Source organism: Octopus bimaculoides, chromosome 6 (assembly GCF_046866305.1).
Source record: "Octopus bimaculoides isolate indiv1 chromosome 6, ASM4686630v1, whole genome shotgun sequence".
Taxonomy (NCBI): Eukaryota; Metazoa; Mollusca; class Cephalopoda; order Octopoda; family Octopodidae; genus Octopus; species Octopus bimaculoides.
In genome coordinates, this window is record NC_142933.1 from 74,812,725 (window position 1) to 74,824,415 (window position 11,691).

The 11,691-nt window shown below is 37.5% G+C and overlaps 1 long non-coding RNA gene across 1 annotated transcript; it reads left to right on the top strand.

Moving 5' to 3' along the window:
- Positions 1 to 2,887: 2,887 nt before the first annotated feature.
- On the top strand, positions 2,888 to 9,983 carry LOC149135262 (uncharacterized). Its single transcript, XR_016242314.1, has 2 exons — positions 2,888 to 4,146; positions 5,607 to 9,983. It is a non-coding gene; the product is annotated as an uncharacterized LOC149135262 (long non-coding RNA).
- Positions 9,984 to 11,691: the final 1,708 nt, after the last annotated feature.

An 11,691-nucleotide genomic window follows, 5' to 3' on the forward strand; every position in this document is an offset into this window, starting at 1 on the left:
AGGGTCCGATACATAAGGACTAAATGATGATTATTAATTAAGCTGAAAAGTTTTAATAGAAAATCTAATGCTCGTTATTAAGTGCATAGGGGAAATATTTCAATTCAACAGACTCTTGTGAAAGCAGCAGCGTAAGGTGTTAATGTTAAAAGTTTTATTATTACTATCCGTTGTATTAGTATTGTAAACACTTTAATCTTGTCCAGAAACAGTATTTCACGGACTTATTGGAGCTATGGGTGAGGCAGACACTCACACACACACACACGGCTATGACTCACTTATGCTGCTTAGTAGTATCAGTACTACTAACTACACCAGCCCACAACACAGAAGTAGCTTGCATGTATTTTTTTTTTAAAGATTTAATATGAGCGAATATTTATAGAGAAAAAGTATTCATTCTCTATCACTGTCATTTAATAATGGTTAAAATATTATAGAAGTAAAAACAATTCTAGTGCCATGTTTCTTGTTTATTAAACTTATAATATAATTTTATTTTACACAAAAACTCGATGTTGTAACTTCTATATGGTCTAAGACATGGTGAACTTTGGGTCCACGGCCAAACGATTGTATGTGTATAAATAGCTGGTACGCACGCACACACACACGCATATGCATTTCTAATTCACTACATAGCCCAGATATAAATACACATGCACGTACACACGTGTGAATGTATTTCACACGTACCAACTTGATATAAGAATATAAAGAAAAAGAAAATAACGTCGTAAAATTAATAGTCGCAACATTTCGGTCGTGACTTGGACGTGTTACTTACTCCACAACGTATGTGCCATATGCATGTTTATGAACCAGTAGAGCACAGAAAGTGCATAATATGGTTATGTGTATGTGTGGATGCATACGCGCGCTTGTATGATTAGTGAATGATATAAAAATATACTTGTGTATGTGTGTGTTTATAAGTAATGGAAATGTAACCCTGTACGAGAAGTTTTCGTAATGTTGATAAGCATTGGCATACAGATGTCTGTTTAGTGAACAAGCTTGCTGTTCAGGACAGACCTGTGATCAGAGGCATTTAAATTATAACCGTCCCATCTTATCTTCATGCATACAACACCTCGAGTTACATTATCTAAATGTGTTCCTGGGAATTTGGCAGCTATTTTTAACAGTTCAAGCAACTGCGTACAAGTTCTTTCGTTGACTTGAAAGCAAAGGGATGCATTTTTAGAAAAGGGTTAGGAGAATATATTCAAGGGTCCCATACAAGGCTTTTTTAGAAGTATTATACGCTCGCGGGCAAAACAATGCACTGGAGCCAATAATATTTATTGACAGCAAACCACTGCATAGATTAGCGTTGGGTCGCTAGATTCGTGAGGTTCCCGGTCAACCCCTCAATGTGCTTAATCATACCTTGAAACAACACTGGTCCCACATAAACGTAAAATAAAGTAAAGCTTCAAGAAATACATTTACTGTAATCATTAGTTGTTTATTATAGATATACTACCTGTTTGCATTCTGTGTCATTTTATTCGGTAATGTTTATAAACACTGGTAATGTTTATAAACACTTGTTAATTTAGTATTAAACCTATTTACTGTTTACTAAATTCACCAATGAATTAAAATACTGAGAGAGGATACAAGAAATTGGAGACGGGTGTCTGTCGAATGAGACACAAAACCGAAACATCATATTCAGACTAGAGATTTTTGTTGCTTTAAATTGTTTCCTATTTTGTTTTCAACGAAATTGCTTTCCGTTTACTAATAACTGGAGTCGCACCAGAATATTCAGTACCTTAGGCTTGCTAACCTACAGTGTACATCGACTTCCTTTTTTTCTTTTTTTTCAGTTTTTTTTTTCTAAGTGATTTAAAAGCTCACTTTGCAGCCTGCTCGTGAAATTAACGTGCAAGTGGCTGAGCACTCCACAGACACGTGTACCCTTTGCGTAGTTCTCGGGGATATTCAGCGTGACACAGTGTGACAAGGCTGACCCTTTGAATTACAGGCACAACAGAAACAGGAAGTAAGAGTGAGAGAAAATTGTGGTGAAAGAGTACAGCAGGGTTCGCCACCATCCGTTGCCGGAGCCTCATGGAGCTTTAGGTGTTTTCGGTCAATGAACACTCACAACGTCCGGTCTGGGAATCGAAACCGCGAATCCGCTGCTCTAACCACTGGGCCATTGCGTCTCAAGGCTAAATATAACAAAAGTAAAAGCATCTGATTCTCTTCAATTGCGAGAGAAGTTTTGCGAAGATCATGAATAAAAAAAAATCTGGTGTGTTTCGATACGGCTTCATAACTGTAACGCATTGTCTTTTACCTTTTACTTGATTCAGTCATTATAGTGCGGTCATGCTGGAGCACCGCCTTCAAGAGTTTAGTCGATTTTATTATTTTAAAGCTTGATACTTATTCCATCCGTCCCTTTTGCCGAACAGTTAGATAGCAGAGACATAAACAAACTAACACCGGTGATGGAGGACAAACACAAAGACACACACGCATATATATATATATATATATATATATATATATATATATATATATATATATATATACACACACACACACACACACACACACACAAGGTGTTCAAAAAGCTCCGCAGTGAATTTTTTTTTTTCATTCAAGATGCATGTCAAAACATGTGGAAGAGTCAACTTATGTATTGAAAATGAAAGACGACACTTTCAACACCTCTTTTAAAGGCTTGTAAAGTCTAATATATTCTTTTGTAGTCTTATACCATCTTATAAATATTTATTTTGCAACAAAATACTTACTGCGGAGAGACTCTTTGAATACCCTATATATATATATATATATATATATATATATATATATATATATATATATATATATATATATATATATATATACACGACAGGATTCTTTCAGTTTCCGACTTCCAAATCCACTCCCTCGAGGTTATAGTAGAAGTCGCTTGTCCAAGGCGCCGCATAGAGAGACCGAACCCGGAACCATGTGATTGGGAAGCAAACTTCTTACCACGCCTAGATAAGACTTTTGTTGCAGGACAGCAGAAGGGCAGCAAACTAAAAGAAGTACTATTTCGTTTGTAGATTTATTGAAGGATTTTTCGTACAAAACAATGCAATCTTGTGTAACTTCCCAAAAGAACTATTGCTCCTCGAAAATAGTCAATATGCTGCTGTGATTTCCACATTGGCAATATATTGTTCGATGCCTGTCGAGGCCGACTTTACCTTTCATCTTTTCGAGGTCGATAAAATAAGTACCAATTAAGTAATAGGGTTGATGTAATCGACTTATCCACACCCTCGACGTTGCTGACCTTGCGCCAAAATATGAAACCAGTATATTGTGTTCGATGTAGCTTCAGTGTACAGTAAATGCGTTACTTGTACTTCTTTTTGTAATTTCTTTCTCTTTTGTATATAACAGCATTATTATAGGAAGAAATATCAAAATTTTAGATTGAATGGGATTATATTTAACATCAAAAAGGATTGTGAACAACATCAAACCTAATATCTAAAAGCGTGTTTGACTTTCTACATTGGCAGTTATTTTTTAACACTGGCTGATCGTCCCATCAGCGCCTGTTCTGGCAGTGTTTTTCTACATATCGCTGGTGGAAAGACGTTTCCTATTCTTCGTTTCCTTTTCTCGGAACCTCTCTGGAAGGGGAGTGATGTAGTGGCTTCATGCAGGCATGGATTCGATCTTCGATCGCCAAATTTCACTTAACAGTTCAACAGCACTTTTCTCTCAGTAAAACAATAGTTTTTCTGTGAGTGAATATCTTCGCCACTTGACCCATCTAACTTCTTCTAGAAGCTAGAATAGAGACAACAGACCTCCAACGAAATCTATTGTTCTCAACAAATATGCCCATCCTTCTGCCTGGGTTTGGGTAGTTATAAAAACAAGAACTCCGTAAACCAAAGTCAGTGAGTGAGAATCGAGTCTGAAGGAAAATCACAATGGGACAACTATGGTAACTCACCAAAGAAGCAGTTGTTTCGACCCACCACTCTCACTTTCTTTTCTCTGTAACATTACCATACCGGCCGAAATTAACTTTTTTTTTTTACCTCGCATGCTTTTCCATTTACTAATTATACATACCAACCCGTCATGGTTTTGGATATGTACAAAGTAACGGTAAGTAAATACTACTTTACAACTTCGATCACTGTTCTTCTTCCATCTTGCATACTGGCAACCAACACCATAACAACAGCCGTTACAATTGGTGAGCCTCGACTGCAACGAAGAACTAACCGTTATATAGATATATATATATATATATATATATATATATATATATATATATATATATATATATATATATATATATATATATATATATATGTGTGTGTGTGTGTGTGTGTGTGTGTGTGTGTAGTATATCTAATTTCACTAAATCCAAACACAAGGGGTGTTGAAAAGTGTTTCAAAAATAGATGAGTGGGGTGATACTCAAAAAAAAAAACGTTTGAGAAACACTGGAAATATGATTGCCTGGATACTGGACTGTCGTTGCTTTAACCACCTATTTGCTAACAAAAATGCTCACTGCTGATACGTAACCTGCCCTTAGTAGATATAAAACTGAAAAATATCACTCTAGATAATAAGCCTTTACAAAGGGATTGAAGAAAATATAGTAGACTACTTTGTGTACACAAAAATGCGCACACATCTAAGCGTATTCTCTAATTTGCGTTTTGGAAGCATACATGAACGTACTTGATCGAGTTTCATCGTTAGCGAGTATTTCCTCAGTCGCATGTCCTTACATTTCTAAACCTTCTTAAGCAAAGGTGTGTGCGTGTGTGTGAGTGTGCTGGTAGCAGCAAACCGAAAGCTTCTAAGACGATTTGATCCAAATTATCACACTTCATTGATATAGTGCAACAGTGCATTTAATCATCTCCTAAGTAGTCAGCTACATTCTTTAGGATTATATACACTGCTTATCAATATTTTATGAGTGGAGAACTTAGAAAATTCTCATCATCATTACTTAATGAATCTTTCAGGTTTTCGTACAAAAGAGTTACTGAGTGGAACCATCATATACTGTTCAGTATGCCTTTCAATTGAAAACGTGTGATCAGGGTTTAGTTTAAATGATTTGCCTTCTCTGGCAAACCTTGTGCTACCGGTTCAATTTCATTATAATCAAAACTCACCGTTATAAAATTTTTCCATTAGCAAATGTAGACCAGATGACGATCGAGGTAATTTTCTGTTCTCTACTCATATTATATTGCTAAGCAGTGTATATTCCTAAATGACAAATGTCTGTTCGGCCCGAATCGTCTGCATAAAAGCTAACTATATGCGATACACAGACACCTTTTTAAAAAAATTTTCCACTATACATTAACAACTATTCAAAATATCTTTTAAATGCGATAACTTGAAAGTCATGAAGTAAAACAGGGATTGGGGATTGGAGCAGTAACGAAATTTTTGCAAAGCCCGAATAAGTCTACTAGACAGTTTTTATTAGTGATTTCTTCTGCTACAGAAAAACACTTTTTTTTTTTTTTCTACCGAAATGGGGAAACTCTCAACATATAAAAGTACAAATGTTCGTGCCATTTCTATTCCAGAGCTACTACAAATCCATTGACCACAACTGGTAAGATAACTCAAATAATGTGTTTATTACTTTTATTGAATTTGCCTTGCAATACATAAATTCCAAACATTAAAAGCTATCAGAAGTACCAATATATTGCCTGTTTCGTTTTGGGTGTATAGTATCAATCAATGATCGATAGTCCTCCTTGTCAGTTAAATTAAATTGTGTGGCCTCTACATTTGGAAGTTGTTAGAAATTGCCAATTTTCTCGACTTCTGTAATAATCAACATCCCGATTCTATATTTTACTCCCACCCGGCTCCTTCCCGTGCTCCAGATCCCGCTGTCACACCTGCCCCTTCATCACCAACACTACCTCTGTCACAGGGTCGAACCTACACACTCTTCACGTTCCACACAGTTTCACCTGCACCTCCTCCAACCTAATTTACTGCATCAGATGCAACCTATGCAACAAAATATACGTGGGGCAGACGGGCCGCCGGCTGGCCGACCGTTTCACCGAACACCTAAGGGACGTTCGGCTAGGTTCGGACTCCCCCGTCGCCCGTCACTTCCACTTGGCCAACCACTCCCCCTCTAACATCTCCGTTTTTGGCCTCGCCCTGCACCATGGGTCCACTCCCTCGCGACTCCACTTGGAACAGCGCTATATTTTTAACCTTAGATCATCTTTCCCCTTCGGACTCAACACAGCCCCCTCCTCCTTATGACTCTCCCCTTTACGACAATGCAACACTTTTCTTTATTTATTTATTTTTTTTTTACGCCACCCCCCTCATCCACTTTACATTATATCCATTATTCACTTTTTTATTACAATCACTACAATTTTCCACAATTTATTTCATCTCCTCCTACACGCACACATACCCACACACAAAAAATACACGCACTCATACACACACATGTAAGCACACCTACCCCCCCAACACACCACACAACACACATGCATGCACTTACACGCTCAGATTCGCCCACACACTTATACAAACGCACATACACACGCACACTTGCGCATACACACACGCTAACAAACACGCAAACATACACACACACCCAAGCATACACACCCTTGCACACATAACCCATATATACCCCCATTCACACATACCTCCCACACACCTGACAGCCCATACATACCCCCATTCACACATACCTCACATACACCTAACACATACACCTCCCACACACCTTACATATATACCGCCCACACACATGACAAACATACATGCGCGCCCTCACACACACATATAGACGAACGCACATATATACTCACACACACACGCACAGTGGTAGAGATACACACCTTACACAGCCCTACACACACACACACCCATATATACGCGCACGCCTACATACACGTACATACACAGCCGCATACATACGCACACACACACAGACAGGAGTGCACACACAAAATAACACACATACCTGGCACACATCCTTACGCTCTCACGCACGCACGCACACATAAACACACACATACACATACACACCCGCACTTCTCACATACACAAACACATACACGTACACACATGCACACACGCATACACACATACTCAAAAACTGCCTGATGACCTTCCACTGACCATTGTCCATAAGTACCCACTAACTATTCCTGCTACTAATTCCTTCCACTACGTCACACACACACAAACACACACATACATACTAACAGATAAACCACCAAACCACGCACACACACATACATACATACGCACACACACGTTCTGTTATTACACAAACACTTGCAGACTCTCGCGCACGCACAGATATTCACCTCCCTTTTTCACTCTCCTGTCTTAGAAAGAACTTTTCCTCCACCACCTCCTCTTCCGGTCCTTCCACAATGTAACCTCATGGGCATCGGTGCCATTTTTCTCTTCCTCCATTTTTCCATTCTTTGAACTTTCCGTCTTTCCGACGAAGGGCTCCGCCCGAAACGTCATACTCTCTCTCTTTCCTTTCCCGAGCGTCCAGTAACACTATCCGTATCACGTCCTCACTTTGTTGTTTTATTGGTATTGTTTTTTGTGTTTTTTTGAACCTATATATATATATATATATATATATATATATATATATATATATTTGATAGCTTATAAATTTATCATCCCGAACTAATATCTTAATGTCTATAAAACATCAGTGTCTTTTAATGAAAGTTCCTTTTAGGTATGTAAAAGTAGTTACTCGGTAACTTTCTTCTTTTGCTCACAACTTATTAGGAATATATGATAAACGCTATTGAGTCTATGTGGTGATAGGATCGAGGCTGAAGTAGAAGTTACAGTTATTGATGTTGAAGTGGTAAATGTTGAAGACGCCAAGCTAAGAGCTACTGCTCTCGGTGAGTTTCTAACTTACAGGTGTTCGCAGTACACGAACCCCACCCCCTTCAGGAAATGGAGAGAGAACAGGACCTGGAATTGATTTTGCAACAACTGAAGACAAAGCTTTCCGAAGTGTTGTATACATGTGCATACCAGTAACTGCCTAGCGACAGTCTTTACTCAGAAACCTGTTTCCGAAGCGTTACATAGTGTTCAGACCCATAACTAACTTAGCAACAGCCTCCATGGAACTTTCCTACTGTTGCCCCTTAGCAATTAAAAACGCTTTAAGGGTACTGGCAATCTGTCTGTTATGACGACAACGGTTCCAATTGATCCGATCAACGGAACAGCCTACTCGTGAAATTAATGTGTAAGTGGTCGAACACTCCACAGACACGAGTATCTCTTAAGGTAGTTCTTAGGTTGATTCAGCGTGACGCAGAAGATGACAAAGCTGGCTCTTCGAATTACAGGTACTTCTCATTTTTGTCAGTTGAGTGGACAGGAGCAACGCGAAATAAAGCGTCTTTCTCAAGGACACGACGCGCCACCGGAAATGAAAATCACGACCTTACGCTCGTGAGCCGATTATACCTAACCATTAAACCACGCGCCTTCGCCAAGAGTAGTACGCAGGTGGGAAACACTGTATTCTGTGAAGCTGTTTCCTCATCTTGCCTGAAACTTTACAGCTAAATGATTTTCGTTAAAAGAAGTTAGAAACAAGAAGACGACGAGTTACGTGTTTTACGAATTCAATAACATTTTTTTCCTCTCTTTAAAATGTAATCTTGTTCAAAGCTATTAACGAAAAAACAAAAAAATAACTCGTTTGATAGTTTTCTTTGACTTGACACTCAAAGCAGCAGAAAAGGTTAACTAGTGTTTAGAGTTCTAAAAATTTCCCAGTTTTACACAATTTTATTTATTCTTGATTAAAACTGTAAATCATTATTAACCTTAATTACTAAAATTGGTTGATCGGTTCCTTCTACTCAATCTATTTTGAGATAAGGAGACTTTTCTTTTTCTTTAATTATTCCACGAGCGCTAAAATGAATAAAAAGACATTGTAAGCCGAAAGCAAAAGCCAGTGCCAAGTTGGTGACATTACTATGATAATTTCACTGAATATTGAACTAGGAACAAAAGACGTTATTTATGGAAGGCGGAAGAATCGACCGAATCGATTACAGTAGATTACTGGTATGTATCTCTTTCAGACATCTTGGGACGAGAAGGTATGGAAGGCAAAGCGGACTACCTTCTGAAATAATAATAAGAAGAAGAAAATCCTCCTCCTCCTCCTCAGCAAAACACAGGAATGGTCAGCACATTATCGCTTTTTTTATCAATACTGGATTAGAGAAAAGACAAAAACTAACCAAGTCATATTTGAATTCAATGATGTAAGACTTCAAGCCGAACGAATATCACCAAAAGTTTCTCTTTGCCTGTTCTATAGCCACCTTTCAATTTCTGAATATACATTTTTTTTTCCTTTGAAAGGAAATACAAGATGTTACATGAAATATGTTCAAGACTAACTCAAGAGCATTTATTTACGTGAGTGAAATAAGTTAGGAGGTAGACGGAAATCAGATTATCGTTCACCCCAGGTCAATACTGATCAAGTCAGGATTCTACGCATTCTAGGTGTGACCATTTCGCCTCCCACCTTTATTTTTCTTTCTTTTCAGTACTGGTACTCTCTTTCTTTTTAAGACGATGGATTAATTTGAGGTGAGATTTGGTTGCTATCTCTTGATTGGATCCAGAGAAAAATTCACAAAAAAAAAAAATCACAGAAAAAGAGTCACTGAAAAAAACATTTACTGAAAAAAAAAAAGCACTATAAAAATATATTTGTTGGCACGGAAGAACCAGAAGACTATGGCAAAGTTTCTTCGTGATGTCGGCTGGAATATTCGTCTTAGTGATCAATTAACATTAAATATACTAAATATACATGTAATGTTACGATACTATGTAAAATGTTTTCAATCCGTACATCTCATTTATTGTCAATAAATGACTGACTTAAATTTTTTGTTTCATTGTCTTATTTTGCTTATGAAAATGAATAAAAAAAATTTTTTTTCACATATGTGTAATACCATCATATGTAAATTGTGTACAAGTCATGTGTCGTCAGTTAATAACTGACTTAAAAGTACTTTTTATTACTTTAATTGTTTATAGTATTTATATAAAAGGGGGCATTTTTTTCCTCGCAAAAATTGCATCTATTTTTCCGGACACCGAGCGATTATATAAAAAGATCTTCCGTCATTTCGAAGAAATCAGATTAGCGTAATGATTTCATGGAAAAATAGTAAAAATAAAAGTACACAGAAGCTAATAGTTGAGTCATAACAAGCAATACTTACTTTTCTAACTTATGTCTGAAAAAATTTGTAGATCCGCTTATAAAATATCCTGTATGATTTACATAGAATTTTACGTGGGAAAAATCCACAGAAAAATTAATAACATGGTGGGAACAATCTTAGCCCAAACTTCAAATTCAATCTAAATTTTTTCGTAGCAAAATAATTTGTTACACTTTATGAAATTCTACAATTACCAATAGAGACATACATCTAGTTTCATCGGATTTTGTTTGATTTATTCCTGTAATGATTTGCCTCAAGTTAATCGAAAACACAGCCGCCGCCGCAGTCGTCGTCGTTTAACACAGAGCCGACCTGTGATCAAAAGCGCTTCAACTGTAACCATTTCTTCATTTTAAGGTCATGTACAACCACATTATCCACTGTGGCCTTTCCCAAGTTAAGTTGGTCGGATGTGATTTCAGTGGCATTTGGTTGTTATTTCTAAAAAGTCGAGAAAGCCAAAAAAGCAGTCTCTATCTAACGTGGTTGTTCAAACTACCAGAAATATGAGACATATCTTCCCCCAAATTACATCCCTCATCGTTCTTACAAAAAGATACGTTGGGTAATGTTGGCTCGGATTCCCTGCTCACAGGGAAAAAATGAGACGGCCACAGTTGGATTGTCCTTGATCAGCTGAACTGAAGACAATATCAACTTTCCTTTGTTGATTTGTTCATGACAATAGTAGATGCTTCTTGCTGTTGGTTTGGCCTGATTGAACAAACTTACAAACAATGACGATAACTGAACATCCACCACTTATTCAAATGTAGTTTATCTGAGACATTATCTGGTGTAGCCTTCCTTCTTATTTTTTATTTTATTTTATTTTTTAAATAGTAAGTTGTGGTTAGAAGGAAAATCGGTTGCTGTTTCTAGGCAAAGCGATCGATAGATCGATCGACACCACAGAGAGGAGTGGTTCTTCACCTTTTTGTCTTTTACTTGTTTCAGTCATTGGACTGCAGCCATGCTGGGATACCGCCTTGAAGGGCTTAGTCGAACAAATCGACAAAATTATTTTTTTAAAAGTCTGGTAATTATTCTGTCGATGTCTTTTTGCCAAACTGCTAGGGTGTAAACAAACCAACACCAGTTGTCAAGTTATGGTAGGTGAGACAATATAAATACAAAAACCCTCCTATACACATATCTGTACACACACCAATATGCCGGCTCACCTGTTCCTTATAGGTCCTGCCGATAACCACAATAACAATATTTACATAAAAACTTTTGTCTTAATGAAGAGCAAACGGTTGAGAAAATCTTCTGGACCCAGGGCTGGCTGTGTGATAAGTTTGCTTCCCAACCACATGTTTCTGGGTTCAGTCCCACTGCACGGTACTTTGGA